The 14444-nt window shown below is 41.4% G+C and overlaps 1 protein-coding gene across 17 annotated transcripts in view; it reads left to right on the top strand.

The window, feature by feature from the left end:
• PCDH15 (protocadherin related 15) overlaps window positions 1–14444 on the top strand; it is an 805380-nt gene that overhangs the window by 683774 nt on the left and 107162 nt on the right. The window lies entirely within an intron of this gene.

The raw sequence follows: 14444 nt of genomic DNA, 5'->3' as shown, positions 1-14444 counted from the left end.
CCTCTAGCACAGGGCCAGCATGGGCACGTGGTGGCAGGCTGGCACAGGGTGCTCATCTATTCCGGTAGAGCACTGAATCTGGCCCTAGAGCTCAAATGTGTGGTGGTGTGAGGCTCTGCGTGGTGTGGTAGAGGTCCTCACTTGTCTATTTTCTGATTGCAATCTGGTCTTATATTCCTCTGCCATCCTGACTGTAGTCCAGGCTGCTGCTGTAGGGCATGATAGATAACTCCTGATAAGCATGCTCATTGTTTCATGGGAGTAATTGACAATTTTCTAGTCTACGGCTGGGATGTCTGCACAGGGAATCAAAGAGGTTTTAAAACTGGAGATTTCTGCCAGACCTTCTGCCACTGCAGATCCTGTGTTCAGGGACAGGGTGCTCCTGCGTGGGGATGTACATCCCTCTGCGTGGCTCTGCAGGAGCCCTTCCCGTTCAGCCTGTCTTTTGCTCCTGCTCTGCATTAGGAACGGGATGTGTCTTTTTCCTATTAGTAATAAAAGCATTTTTACTTTATTTAGAGGAAGGTATTAGAGTATGGTTATTTTTTTTTTACAGTCTTTGTGACCCCAAATAGGAAATAAACCATGTGCAGATGTATTGTAGGCCCCATAACAGTAGTTATGCAGCTTGCAGACTTTAATAACTCGAAATTGACTTAGAGAAAAGCAGGAGCAATCAGTAAGGCAGTAATAAGACCAAGCAGGGAATTTATGTAACCATGAGGAATTCAGTCTCTATGATCTTTAGAGTATTACTCATATTGAAGAGATTTCCAGTCCTTTTGGTCTTGTGCTCCTCTGTTAACATTTGTCATTTTTCACAGTCCAACTTTTAACCATGAGCATTGTAATTTTTCCTGTGTGATAGGATTCTGTTATCCAGCTACGGACAACGCCTGATGGTGTCATATATTATTTATGTGGTATAAAAGAAAATGAGCAGCAGTGCCGTGCACCATAATCACACTGAGCTTTGCAGCTAGGATGAGGGTGGATACACGCTGCGACTTTCCTTAGACTCTCAGCCTTTGGTATGACAAGTTACAAATAGTTTATATTAACCTTCCCTGAACTTGATCAAAACACAGATTGCAAAACAACTTCATCTGTTACCTGCATGTCAGTGTTAAAATATGTTCTTTGTCACTGCTGCAGCCAAGTGGCCCATTACAGTGTGTGACTTACGATTCCTTATTTGAAGGAAATTGAAGGAAAAATAATGAATTAATTGTTCATTTAATGAGGAAAATCATCCTGTGTTTGAATATGCCTTTAGGAAGTTGTATTTTGCCAGAAAGTAATATTGATAGCCTTAAAGTAAACAAAATTTCATCTAATTTTTCTCTCGTTTCCTGTTTTATAAATCAGATGCTGTTGCATTGTTTCTAGTATTGCTGGGGAGGAATAATGTAGGTAGCATGGAGTTTCTCTTGCCTGAGATTTTTCTTCCTCTTGCTGCTTATGTAGCTTTACTGGAAAGTCCTAACGAGTCATCTTATCCTGGGATGGCTGGAGAGGTTACACAAGTGTTCATTCTCATTAATTGGTGGTGGTAATCTGGTGTGTAATCAAGAACACAGAACTAATTACTGTACGTTTTTGTTGTTGTTGTTTGCATTTTGTTTTGTTTCATTTTTTAGTACAAATGTGTATAGATATAAAAAAATGTGTGGGTTAGAAACAGTGAACTTCGTCAGTCTTGAAAATTAAGTTTAAGTCAGGAAAGTATTAGCACCTCCAAGAGACAACTTGCGTGCTGTTGTGTAGTGGCTTCCCGCTGTGGAGGCACCGTTTCTCTCACCAGGAAAGTGGCAGAGGTTTGCATTCACTTGGTGCCTGGGAGGGCTGAGTTTGCTTAGAGAGCCTGTAGTGCCTATGGCACTTCTAAGCATCCCCTCACAATATAAATGTTTCCCAGGATTGGAAGAAGTAGAACCCTTACTGTTCCAATGGTGTGCTTATTATCAGGATTTACTGTTTGCAAACAACTACTGTAGTAGTAGAGCTTCTTCAGAGAAAAAAGGACTAACTTCTTCCCAGTTTAGATTGCTGTTATATGAGTAATGTGTTCCTAAACACACATTGTAAGAATCTGTGTATAATGGGGCCTGTATGATGCTTGCATATTTTATGCTATGATTTCGTCTTATTAGTAGTACCATCATTATTTTTGTATTAGTTTGTCTCTTGTTTATTATAACTGCTTTTTCTTCCTCCTTCTGTTTTCTAGGAAATTATTATTTTTTATTTTTTTTTAAAGTAAAGTATATAGTATAATGGTGCTGTTATCTCTGCCAGGTGATTCAAAGGGATACAGCCACAAGAACAAGTAAAAACTGATCGGTATGTTTCTAGCAATGCCATATTACAAGTCTGATGACAAAATATTTCATGTAATTCCTGCCATGCCTTAATCCCAGTGGACTGCTAGAAACATTACAGACAGAATTTCCAGATTTGGTGAACCAACTGTACCATCTGTCCTTAGGGACAGAGTTCACAAGTGCAACTGTCAAATTAATTTTTCAAGAGAAGTGTGACATTGAGGAGATACAACACTTAAAATACTCCTCCTGCGTTACTGAGGTGTTGTGTTGTTGTTTTTTTGTTGTTGTTGTGGTGGTGGTTGTGTGTTTTTCTTTGTTATTGTTTGTTTGTTTGTTTGTTTTTCTTTGTTACTGTTGTCAAATGATAAACTTTTGCACTGGAGACTGGAGGTGTGATTTTGTTTTTGTCACTGCTTTGCTAGCAATATATCTAAAGCAAGTGAGTAATTTGAGAGTTCATACAATTATTTTTTTTTAAACTGTGAAAGATCTTTTTGTTAGCCAGGGCAAAGTATTTTTATGTTAAGGTAAAAACATAGCCATAAGAAACAAGGAAGTCTTACAAATTAATCAGGTAGCATGGAGCAAGCAGATGAATAGTGATTTCTAGTTGACTTCTGCATTAAACTATAAGCTGGAAATAAAAGTGGCTTAAAATAATAGTGCTATGGAAAGACTTGTTGGCTGAGGTTCTGAAAATAAGTAGTTGTCTTAAAACTGTCCGGTTAATAAAGACAAAAATTAGCTCTGTCTCTCTGTTGGTAGGACTTGGATTACTGAGTTAGGACTTGAATAGTGAAGCCACCTGCTGGTCTAACTGCTCTTCAGCATGTGTAAAATTGGATGCGTTGTAGGTCAAAAAAAAAAGCTACAAGCCGTATGTTTAAGGTCATGTTTTATATGTGTTGATTAATACTTTTTGTGGGGTGAGTTTGAATCTCTCACAGTCACTGTGCTAAGTCTCCCGTTCCTTGGAAACTGTGCTTGAAAGAAACCAGCCAACCAAGTGAAAACATGTAACAGGTAAAGTCTCTGATTTGTTTGCTCTCAGTGGTCTTTCATCAGTTTGTTTCTTGAGATCATTCGTATTCAAGTTGGAAGCAAATAACAAAATCATAGAATATCCAGAATTGTAAGAGACCCACAGGGACCACTGAGTCCAGGTCCTGGCTCCACACAGCATCACCCAAAATCAGCCTGTGTGTCCAAGAGTGCTGTCCAAATGCTCCTTGATCTCCGGCAGATTGGTGCTGTGCCCAGTCCCAGTGTCCGACCACCCTCTGGGTGCAGAACCTTTCCCTAGGCCCCAGCCTGACCCTCCCCTGTCCCGACTCTATGCTGTTCCCTCAGGTCCTGTCACTGTCCCCAGAGAGCAGAGCTCAGCGCCTGCCTCTCCGCTCCCCTCATGAGGGAGCTGCAGGCCGCCATGAGGCCTCCCCTCATCTCCTCTGCTATGGGCTGAACAAACCAAGGGCCCTCAGCTGCTCCTCACAAGCCTTGCCCTCCGGGCCCTTCACAGTATTTGTTCACAGTATGATCTTGATGCCATAGCAGTGCCAAATTCCAACTTGATTACATGAGAAGGCTCCCTGTGTTTTCCTGACAACCTGTGTCTCAAATCAGAACACACAGAAGCATAATTTCCTTGCTTTTCTAACTTAGGAGGGTTGGAAGAAGATGAATGTTTGTTGAACGAATCACCATCTCAAACCAATCAGTTAGAGCCCCCAGTAAAGCTAGGAAATCGAAGCTCTGTTGCAGTAACCCGGCACTTGAGACTGGAGCTGAAATAAAATGTTAGGGCAGGACACTTCGCTTCTCTAACACAGCGCCTTTACTGCACTGATGGAGAGTGCTGTGGAATGGGTGACCTTGGTCTTTATAAAATGCTTAAACAGTCACTAAGAGAAGAATGGGAGAAGGTGGATCCACAGGTTGTCAACAAGGAGAGGGGACATTTTGGTTCAAACTCAGCTCCAGTAGATATTTAACGGCACACGTGTGTAGTTGCCACATTTTTGTGTGTCCTTGCAAGACTATGAATTAATTCAGGTCTTGTTTGTAATGAGCAGGTGAGCGGTAATCTATCAGAGCTTCATTATGGTGGGAATTCGTGTTATAGTAAGATTTAATTACAATAATAATGAAGATTTTCTGCCAGTCACTATGCAGGTAATGAAGGATACATGAAGATGAAAGACTGGTGAATGTCAAACACGTCCTCCGCTTCTAATAGTTCTAAAATAAAATTTAGTTATGTTTTTATGTTTTTCAGTAAATTTACATCCTCGAAGTAATCTTCCCTTTCTTACATGTAACGAAAACAATTTCCCATTGTATAAAGGGACAATAAAGGGACAGTCCAGCACAGCTGTCTTGGGCAGAGTGACCACGAAATGGTGGAGTTCTCTATTCTTGGCGAGGCCAAGAATGGGACAAGTAAAACTGCTGTATTGGACTTCCGTAGGGCTGACTTTGTGCTGCTGAGGACACTGGTTGGTAGAGTCCCTTGGGAGGCAGTTCTGAAGGGCAGAGGAGTCCAGGAAGGCTGGGCGCTCTTCAAGAAGGAAATCTTAATGGCACAGGAACAGTCTGTCCCCACGTGCCCAAAGATGAGCTGGCAGGGAAGAAGAACAGCCTGGCTGAACAGAGAATTGTGGCTTGAGCTTAGGAGAAAAAAGAGGGTTTATAATCTTTGGAAAAGTGGGCAGGCCACTAGGGAGGACTATAAGGATGTTGCGAGGCTGTGCAGGGACAAAATTAGGAAGGCCAAAGCTCATCTGGAGCTCAATCTGGCTACTGCCATTAAAGATAACAAAAATGTTTTTATAAATACATCAACACAAAAAGGAGGACTAAGGAGAATCTCCATCCTTTACTGGATGCGGGGGGAAACTTAGTGAGGAGAGATGAGGAAACTGTGTGCAGTTTTGGGCCCCTCACTACAAGAAGGACATCGAGGTGCTCGAGTGAGTCCAGAGAAGGGCGACGAAGCTGGGGAGGGGCCAGGAGAGCAAGTCCTACGAGGAGCGGCTGAGGGAGCTGGGCTTGTTCAGCCTGGAGAAGAGGAGGCTCAGGGGTGACCTTATCGCTCTCTACAGGTACCTTAAAGGAGGCTGTAGAGAGGTGGGGGTTGGCCTGTTCTCCCATGTGCCTGGTGACAGGACGAGGGGGAATGGGCTTAAGTTGCGCCAGGGGAGTTTTAGGTTAGATGTTAGGAAGAATTTCTTTACCGAAAGGGTTGTTAGACACTGGAACAGGCTGCCCAAGGAGGTGGTGGAGTCACCATCCCTGGAAGTCTTGAAAAGACGTTTAGATGTAGAGCTTAGGGATATGGTTTAGTGGGGACTGTTAGCGTTAGGTCAGAGGTTGGACTCGATGATCTTGAGGTCTCTTCCAACCTAGAAATTCTGTGATTCTGTGACAGTGGCAGCACATAAATTATAAGAAGTCTTGAAAAAAAAAAGGGGGGGGGGAGCTGCATTTCATCCAAAATGCCACCGCTTATCTGCTTATTTTTCTATTTTCTAGCAGCATTTATGGCATAACAGGCACAGTGTTGCACTGTGGTGCCAGTAAGCAGATTTGTTTTTTCAATCTCAACTTACCTGTTCATTTATCTGCTAAAGTCATTTATTGCTTTGTATATTTCACTATGAAACTTAATTCATATTATGAGATGTTTCAGGGCTTTCTGAACACTAAGTATTAGAAAGAGGCAGTTACACCATGTTAACAAGTCTCCATTTTGTATAGCTACAAACAAAAAACCCTGTGCAAAGAAGCACTAGACCCAATTAAAGACAAAATTCAGCGTGCTGGTTCACACAGTTCATTGCATTAGCCTGCCAGCATCATCACAAAGATTTTTAACTTGCTGCTCTAAGGTACTCAGCACTTCATGATTCTCTAACCTCAGTTCTTGTAACTTAATCACTGCGGCTGATATGTAAGTCAACAGATATTTCAAATACTTGTGGCACAATAGTAGTAGTTTTCAAGTACTGACTTACTTCATTGGACTTTAAATAAATAAATTAAAGAATGCATTGGTAAATGAAAATATTGGACCATGAAGAAAAGTTTGCTTGCAAGCTTTGGTATGTATCTTAGAGGAACAAATAGAGTGGTTCAATGCATGAGCCTTAAAGGTGGTGTGTGCTCATTAACAGAGCCTTAGGAAATTGCTTAAAGAATGGGAGAGGAAGCTAGAGTTCTTGGTGCTCCATTATCTGGTTAATTTATGTACTTCTTTGTTAAGTGGTACAACAATTTCACTTTTTTCATAGAAGTTGTATTTTTCGTAAGGGTCACAACTTTGAAGGGGGACACTCTTGGATATGAGATAGAAATAATAACAGGAGATTTTCCATCACATCTATGACTATAGATGATAAAATCAACATACTGCTGCGTTTGTAAAACCAGTGTTAAAGTTAAGTGTCAGTGAGATAAGTTAAAAGTAGATAATTTTTTGCAATTTATGTTTATCATATACATTAGCAAGTATAAATTGTTCTGTGTTCTTCTTAGCATCAATTACAGAAACTGATGAAATTAAAGCACAAATTTCACAGGAAGGATAGTTGGGAATATCTCCAAGAGAATTACCTTACCTCAGTGATTACAAATCATAGCATGGTTATTCATTTTTAATCCCTTTGCAATCTATCTGCAAGGGTAGATACATCTGGTTGTGCTATATTTTGTTTCTGTGTACCGTTCCACAAGTTAGCTGGGTAAATTATGACAGATAACCAGTATTGTTAACTTAAATGGGTCATTCAGCAGAAGGATGAGAGTTTGCTTGAAATCTTAAGATCCTGGTTATTGTCCCAATTTTAGATAGTGCATTAACTGCCTACAGTAGACTTATAGGAGACTTTTGTGATGAAACTTAGTGGTTATTAAGGCCTCGAAAATACTTGTTTGTTGTAGCATCTCTGTTTGCATGAGCATTTGCTTAGTGAAAGAATATGTATACTTTACACACCCACATACATGTATAAACTCTTGGCAAAAGGTAAAGATCTGCATTTTGCTGTAGCTGTATATGTGGCGTAGTAGATGTTTAAGTGAAAGGGAAATAAAAATTCCTTCTCTAGTAATGGGATTACATTAGAGTAACACTTGGGTTTTCTTTCAGAACATAAAACTCAGTTGTGAAAGAATGGTTACCTAAAGTCATGGCTTAAACTTTCAGTTGTTTCGGTGCTGACTCCGTGACTCCAAATCTAGGGCCCTTGATTCAGAACAGTTCTAAAACTTTTTAAACAGTCATGTAATTTAAGAGTATCATGACATAAAAGCATTCTAAATTTGCATTTTAATATTTAATATTAAATTTGTGCTGCTCCAAATTAGGTTGATTAGCATCATCTTGAAAGGCTTTGGGAACTTACCAAGTTAAATAATAGAAATATAATCAAATGAGGATTTTCAGAAATTGAGAAATTATGGAAGGAACTGAGGGCTCCAGATGGCTACTAGCAGTTAGCATGGACCGGAGCAATGGATGGTAATGAAATATGGCACTTCTGGGTGATGCAGCTGAAACGTAGCGATGGTAGCAGAGATTCTGTGCAAACATCAGTAAGCCCTGTGCTGGATGGGTTTCTACGGAGTGACAGCCTGTGGTGGGGCCAGAGGTCCTTGGGTAGTCCGTGAGCATGAATTCAGTCTACAATCCAACTGGGAGCAAAACGGACAGGGCCAGGAGCAGGGCTGGAGGCCAGCCACCCTCAGCGTCACTGCAGCAGGGCTGGGGAGAGCCCCCGGGGCTGGCAGGGGTTCTGGGCCCAGGGGCAGGGTGTTGGAGGGGCTCACGTAAGGCTGGGCAGAGCCTTCAGGGGCTTAGGGTGCCCTTAGGGCCGTGAAATCTTGTGTCTCTAGGGTACTTCCATTCCACTTATTAATAAATTGCTTTGTGCTTCTTTTAAGAGGGTGTTGAGCAACATCTTCCTACAGCTGAAGAAAACATAGGAGAAATAATGATTTTCAAGTGCAGTGATGCCAAAAAAAAAACACTTTGCTTTCTGTAGAAGAGAGTTACAATGGAAGAGTAAAGGAATGTTAAATTTCTCCTTGGAAATCCCCAGACACCAAGGGATTATTAAACACTTGGAGGCTGCTTAGATGGGAAGCCACCAGCTCTGGTAATGTGCACATAGGCTTAATTGGCAGATGTTCGAAACCAAGTGACAGCAGCAAATTAAGTGTATTAATACGTGGAGAAAAATTGAGAAAGTGAAAATTTAATGTGACATACACTATGTTTTGAAGTAAACCTCCTTGCTTTCTCCTTTAGTGGGATTATGTTAATGTACATTTAATATTAGTGGAAGTAGGGACCACTTTAAAAATACATTTGTTCTATTTATTACACGTGATAAAAGCCAGCAGACTGCAAAAGGAGCTGTAAATGCTTAATATGCATTTATTAGCTCAGACGCTGTTCAGTCATGCTGGTTTTTATAGTGAGGGCACGTTGATTTCCACTTAGATACAGATGACTAGAAACCTTAGTATCAGCAGCTATAATCAAAGAGCACAGTCCCAGAGTGGCAGGAAAAACACTTGGATGTATTTAAAAACTCTTTATGAAATGATTCACAAACCACAAGTATGTAATATTTAAGAAGCTGATGTCCCTAACCAACCTAGAGTGATTTTGTCAACAGGTCAGAAGCAGGAGGGTAAGTGTTTCTTCTCAGGCTTTTAGAAGTTTTATGGTAGAATGCTTTCTGCTCCAGGAGCTGAGGAGAGAGATGAGAAGAAAGAGCATTTTGCATTTGTAATGCAGTCTCCTCAGGTAGGCACTTCTGCATACATACTCAGTTAATAATGGTAAAAAACTTCCAACGGACTCGTAGTGGTCTGAATAAATCAGCAGAATTTCTGCGCTTCGTACTCTTTCTATAGGAGCTTGTCGCTCTGGATCTGTTCAGCAACTTAATGATCAGACTTCACTGTTGTGGCATTGTAGCTATTTTAATAAATAATCAATACCTGATTATAATTAGGTCACGTTCTACAAAAAATGTGAGCTGAAATTCAGGCTGATTTTGCAAGCTATATAAAACAAGATGACTACTAGATGAAAAAAATATAAGCCTGTTTCCATAAGGAGAGAACTGGGAGAGGGTAAAACAGATTTTTACAAGGGCTGGGGGAGGAGAAGCTTCACTCCTATTTGGCAGGGCTGCCCTCTAGTGCACTGCAGGCTAAAGGCAGCAGATTTTTCCATTAGTAATGGGGTTCCCTGTGCACAATAACTGGGCGTTTGTACACATGATTATGCCCGAAAAAAAAAAAAATATATATATATATATACATATATACATGTGTATATATATAAATATCTAAAGTATATCAGTGCCATCTTGTGTTGCTTCTGTTTGTGTCAAGATAGGTGATGAAAAATTAACTTCCTACTGTTCATTTTTCTCGTAAGAAAAACAACATTTCTTAAGAAAGCATGTCAAAAACTCATTGTTTTTCAGAAAGTTTTCAGTAAGAAAATGCTAAAATCAGTCAAGTCTGTCGTGCATTGTAATGTTGCCGTTCTTTAAAATTCCCTGACAGTCAGGAGCTGCAGATGGAGTTCACAAGAGTGAGAAGGGGCCGTATCCTGATCCATCACAACTGCCTTGCACCCAGTGCCTAGAAGGAAAGAGCTGTAATCCCTGTGTATTTGGCTTCTCCTTTCAGGAAGAATTTTCCAAATATCTTGTAACTGCTGTAGCAACTCCTGGTGCATTAGACTTGTGCAGGCTTTGCTGCTTGGGATGTGTTTCTGAAGCATGAGATTTTAAACAGCTGGGGATGTGCTGGAAGATGGATCTGTAGGATCCAGTGCAAAGTCATAGAGGAGTACTGGGACTGCTCTGCTTTGTGACAGCCCATCATAACCAGTGGTAACTTCGTGACTCAGGAGCTGCAGAAGTGGCTGAGCTAGCCTAGCTGCTGCTTGCTGCGTGCAGCTATACAGATGTGTGGGGTCTTTGCTGTGATTCACGTGCCGTACATGCCATCCGCGTGCACTTCGGGTGGTGATGGTGCAAAGCAGATGGCAGTCACTTGGTCCAAATTGTGCAGCTCCCGGATGAGTGAATGAGGAGGCAGAGCAGAGCATCGCACCCAGGTGTTACGTGTTTATATCCTTAACTTGAAGCACAAATATTACAGGTCATTCAGTGTCACCATAAATCAAAAATCTATTATTGTCTCTGAAGCCCATTTAAGTTTACAAGTTAATTTCATGCTGGAACTGCTGTACTGCAGATATTGTTCTCGCACAGTTGTCCTGTGTTGCCCTCCCACATCGGCAGCCGCCACCTGTTGGGGAGCACCTTCTTTGGTTTTAGTTCATAACTGCTAGTGACTGTCTTAATGGTTTTTAAATTACATATTGATTTGCTTCTTAGTGCCTTTCCTCCCCCATGCTTGTCTCTCCTCATTGGCATTCCTGGATGTATATCTTAGTTCACCAACGTTTTTGTTCATCGGTCTCATATTATTTGCAGGCTGGTCAGTACTGTTTCCTCTAGCCCCTTTGATAGATAACAGCCCTTCAAATATCGTGAATGGGGTGTGTCTTGTTCAGAGTGCGAGGAGGTTGGTCAGCCAGTGGCATCACTCAGGAGCTGAGGGAGGCATCAGAGTTAATAAACGAATTTTCATCAAGAAATCTCATGATACATCTTCATTTGATTTTGAGACTACGACCGTGGATTCTCTGAAATGACAGTATTTGAGCATACCTCCCATATTGTGCTTCCTTGTTACTTTAGATTCTTACACGTGCAAGGGAAAGGAGTACGGGCTTGTGCTGTCCTGCTTTTATGTCTTCCCCACTGCAAGCAATGTGAAACAAAGCGAAACAAAAAGTGGTGGGAGATGAGGAACCGTGGTGAGAAGAGAGCTTTGGGTTGTTATGCTTTGACTCTGACCCTGTTGTATAAACAAAGACATGCAAAAATACAATAAATCTTCAGCTAGATGAGCAGTGACATAAAGGCAATTTTGTACTTATATATAAATATGTGCCTGCTATTACCTTACTGTCAAAATACACAGCCAAGTATTTCAAAGCAAGGTATGCAGAGAATCCATTACCTGCATTTCCCATTTGCCGTTCTGTGTGTGTTTGATAGTTAATAGCTGCCTGGATTTATATGGATGAAGCAGTGGACTGTGAAAGGTTGGAAGACACCACAGGTTGGCCACGAGGGTACGTGCAGGATTATACCATAGTTTTTAAGAGGTAATTCCACAAAGTGGCAATAAAAGTAGTGTAAGATTGCCATCCCATTCCTGAGCTGTGGTTATTGATTGCATCCGTAAGCCACATACATGTCAGTGCAAAGCCATTTTTGGGGTGTTTCAACAGAAGCCTTCAGAAGTAGAGTCATCTTCAATTATGTAGCTGTGCAGGAGCATGCCACTCCATGTCCTTGGTAAAAACCTCTACTTCCTCCATGGGAAATAGCCCAGAAGGGTTGTTTTTTTTTCCTCCTGCCACTGAACAAAGACTTCTACTAGAATAAAGAAAGCATTACATCCAATAAAGCGCTTCCATGCCATCTGCATGTTCCGCCTGTATGCCTTCTGCCTGCAGAAGTTCTGCTTCTGGCAGTTATTTGTCAGAGGCATTGTGATGAGCATATGAGACTTGATCACCTGTCTGTAATGTCAGTCTTGCTCTCTCTGAAGTGTATTTATTGCAGCTGTGTTATGGGAAGGCATAATTCTTCTGAGGAACTTTAAATGTGATAAAAGCAAGAAAAAAGAAGTTTGAATTCTGCTGTATAAAACAAGTATCTGCTTTAGGGGTTGGGAAGAGAGGAGCCAGGAAGAAAAGCACTTGGAGCTGCTCTGCTTAGGTAGGGCTGAAGTATTTGATGTCTGGTTGCTTGGCTTGGGTAAGGTTTATGAGGCCCAATCATGCATAAAGCTCCACTCAGAAGAGAAGTAAGTTAGGACAGGAAGCCTTCTGCTTTTCTACTTTGTGCTACACTTTGTATTCGTGTATATTTTGTGTTGATCCACGTATCTTGAAAAACAGGTGTAGGAATTGGAATGACTTAGTCGTTTTCTATAGCAGAGCATGTAGTGTATCATCCTTCAACAGGATTAGGCTTTCCAGCACTGTAAGTTGCAGATTTTCGGGTGCTCAGGTGCACAGAAGATAACAAAAACATCACATGGTGATTCCCCCAGATTCCCCCAGAATGAGCAAGCAGCAGAGTGCAATCTGCTGCTGCTGTGCCAAGGAACAAAGAGTTAGACATGGCTGTGGCTGTGCAGGTGCAGAGAGAGACTTTTTTTTAAAAAAGGCTGAGCTGTTCCAGAAAATGCTAAGTCCTTTTAAGTACCATAGCGGTTGTTGGTTCAGATGGAGTCTTCATGCAGAAGGACAGAACCTATCTTCTCTGTGACAGTGTGGTTGTGACAGTAAAAGGTTGCACCTCTCATTGAAAAACTTGAGGGCCTACAAAACAAAACACTTCCAAATACTGGGATTTATGCAGCGGAGCATGCATGCAGCATTGTATGATGCTCCTCAGACAACACTCAAGATTATTTTTTATGTGCCACCTTTTGCTGATGGTTTTCTGTACACAGAGCTGCTTGGTGTCTGCTTCAAATGAATAAACTCAGCATCCTTTCTTTGAGGTAGAATGGGCTGTGAATGGAGCCTGACAGGGAGATTGCTGTGTGATGCTGGCTGCTTTGCCACTGTGCTGCACTGCTCTGGAGTGGAGTTTCAGGGAGCAAAGCAGAACAAAGGATGGCTTATTTTACAAACATGGTGTCACTTTGAAGAGTCCAGGGGAGCAAAATTGTTTATGTAAATTATTCCTTGGTTTTACATTCTTAATTGAAGTAAATTATCTTCTTGCAAACAGGTCAAGAATTTGAAAGAAAAAGATTCAATGCCTGTAATTCCATACAGAAATGCTAATCTGTTTGAATGTGCATGTTTTTCCAAATTCTATTCTTTTGAATGCTCTCCTACTTTGAATTGCCTAGTTGTCGCTTTTTATTTTAATTTGATGGTGCAATTGTCTCTTTGAAAAACTGAAAATCGGTGAAAATGCATTTCCAATGCATTGAAGGCTTGAATTGCAGACCTTTCAGCAGAACATAACGCATTAATTTTTCAGGCCTGTATTATATGGGTTTGTAACAGTGATTTCTTCATAGATGTTTATTACCTCTGATGAGGTATATATGAATGTTTTAAATGCCAATGTAGTGCACAGGCCAGCATCAGCATGTAGCATTTGCAGCATGAAGACCTGTAACAACAGGTAGAAGCATCTGTGTGTAAATACTGAGTAGCCGTGTTTGCGTGGGTAGCCCAGGAGGTGGGTGGCCCCTGTGTTCTGCTTTAAGGCAGGGGAAGAAGTCTCCTTTTCCTTTGTGGATCAGTAAAGTCACTCCTCTGTGCTGAAGGCATATTGTGCCTCTTACTTGTTCTGGATTTTTTCCGTAGCAGGGAAAACCAAAATCTACTATCCATCTGTGCAAAATGGGACGTAGTAGTACACAAAAACGAATCTGTTCTCAAAAGAACTCATGCTAGGAAGGTGGCTCTACAGAAGAAACTGAAATAGTTTTATTATAAGAATAAACATTGTGATTTAAAGATGTGCATTTAATTTTTTATTTTTAAAGAACGTGCGTATTTTCTGGGCCTCACTCTGAGAGGACGTTGGCAAAAAATGAATTCCTGACAACTTAGGGTGGGAACAATGAAGGAGTTTCTGGAACAGCCAGTAATGGTGGCTGAGTTTCTAAATTTCCACAGCCCCTGCTGAGCGGGGTGAACACGTCGGTGAGAGCGGCGTGTATCTCTGCTCGCATCTATCTTGGTGCGAGCTGGCGCAGCGTGTGCAGGCTGCAGGTCCCCCAGTCCCACCCGGCTTGGTGTTTGGCTGGGATTCTCTTTTGCACGTGGATGCACCCATAAATGTATACACACACAGCTGTGTGCACGTCTACAGGTGCCAAGGTATACTTAGGTGCATGCACACGTGTTATTGTGACAATGGCGTTGGGCTTAACCCAAGACTTTGAAGCTGTTTTTTGACAGCGTATGCATCTGTC

This window comes from Anas platyrhynchos, chromosome 6, assembly GCF_047663525.1.
Source record: "Anas platyrhynchos isolate ZD024472 breed Pekin duck chromosome 6, IASCAAS_PekinDuck_T2T, whole genome shotgun sequence".
Lineage (NCBI taxonomy): Eukaryota > Metazoa > Chordata > Aves > Anseriformes > Anatidae > Anas > Anas platyrhynchos.
The sequence above is the reverse complement of the archived record's forward strand: the minus strand, read 5'-3'. Positions and strand labels throughout refer to the sequence as shown.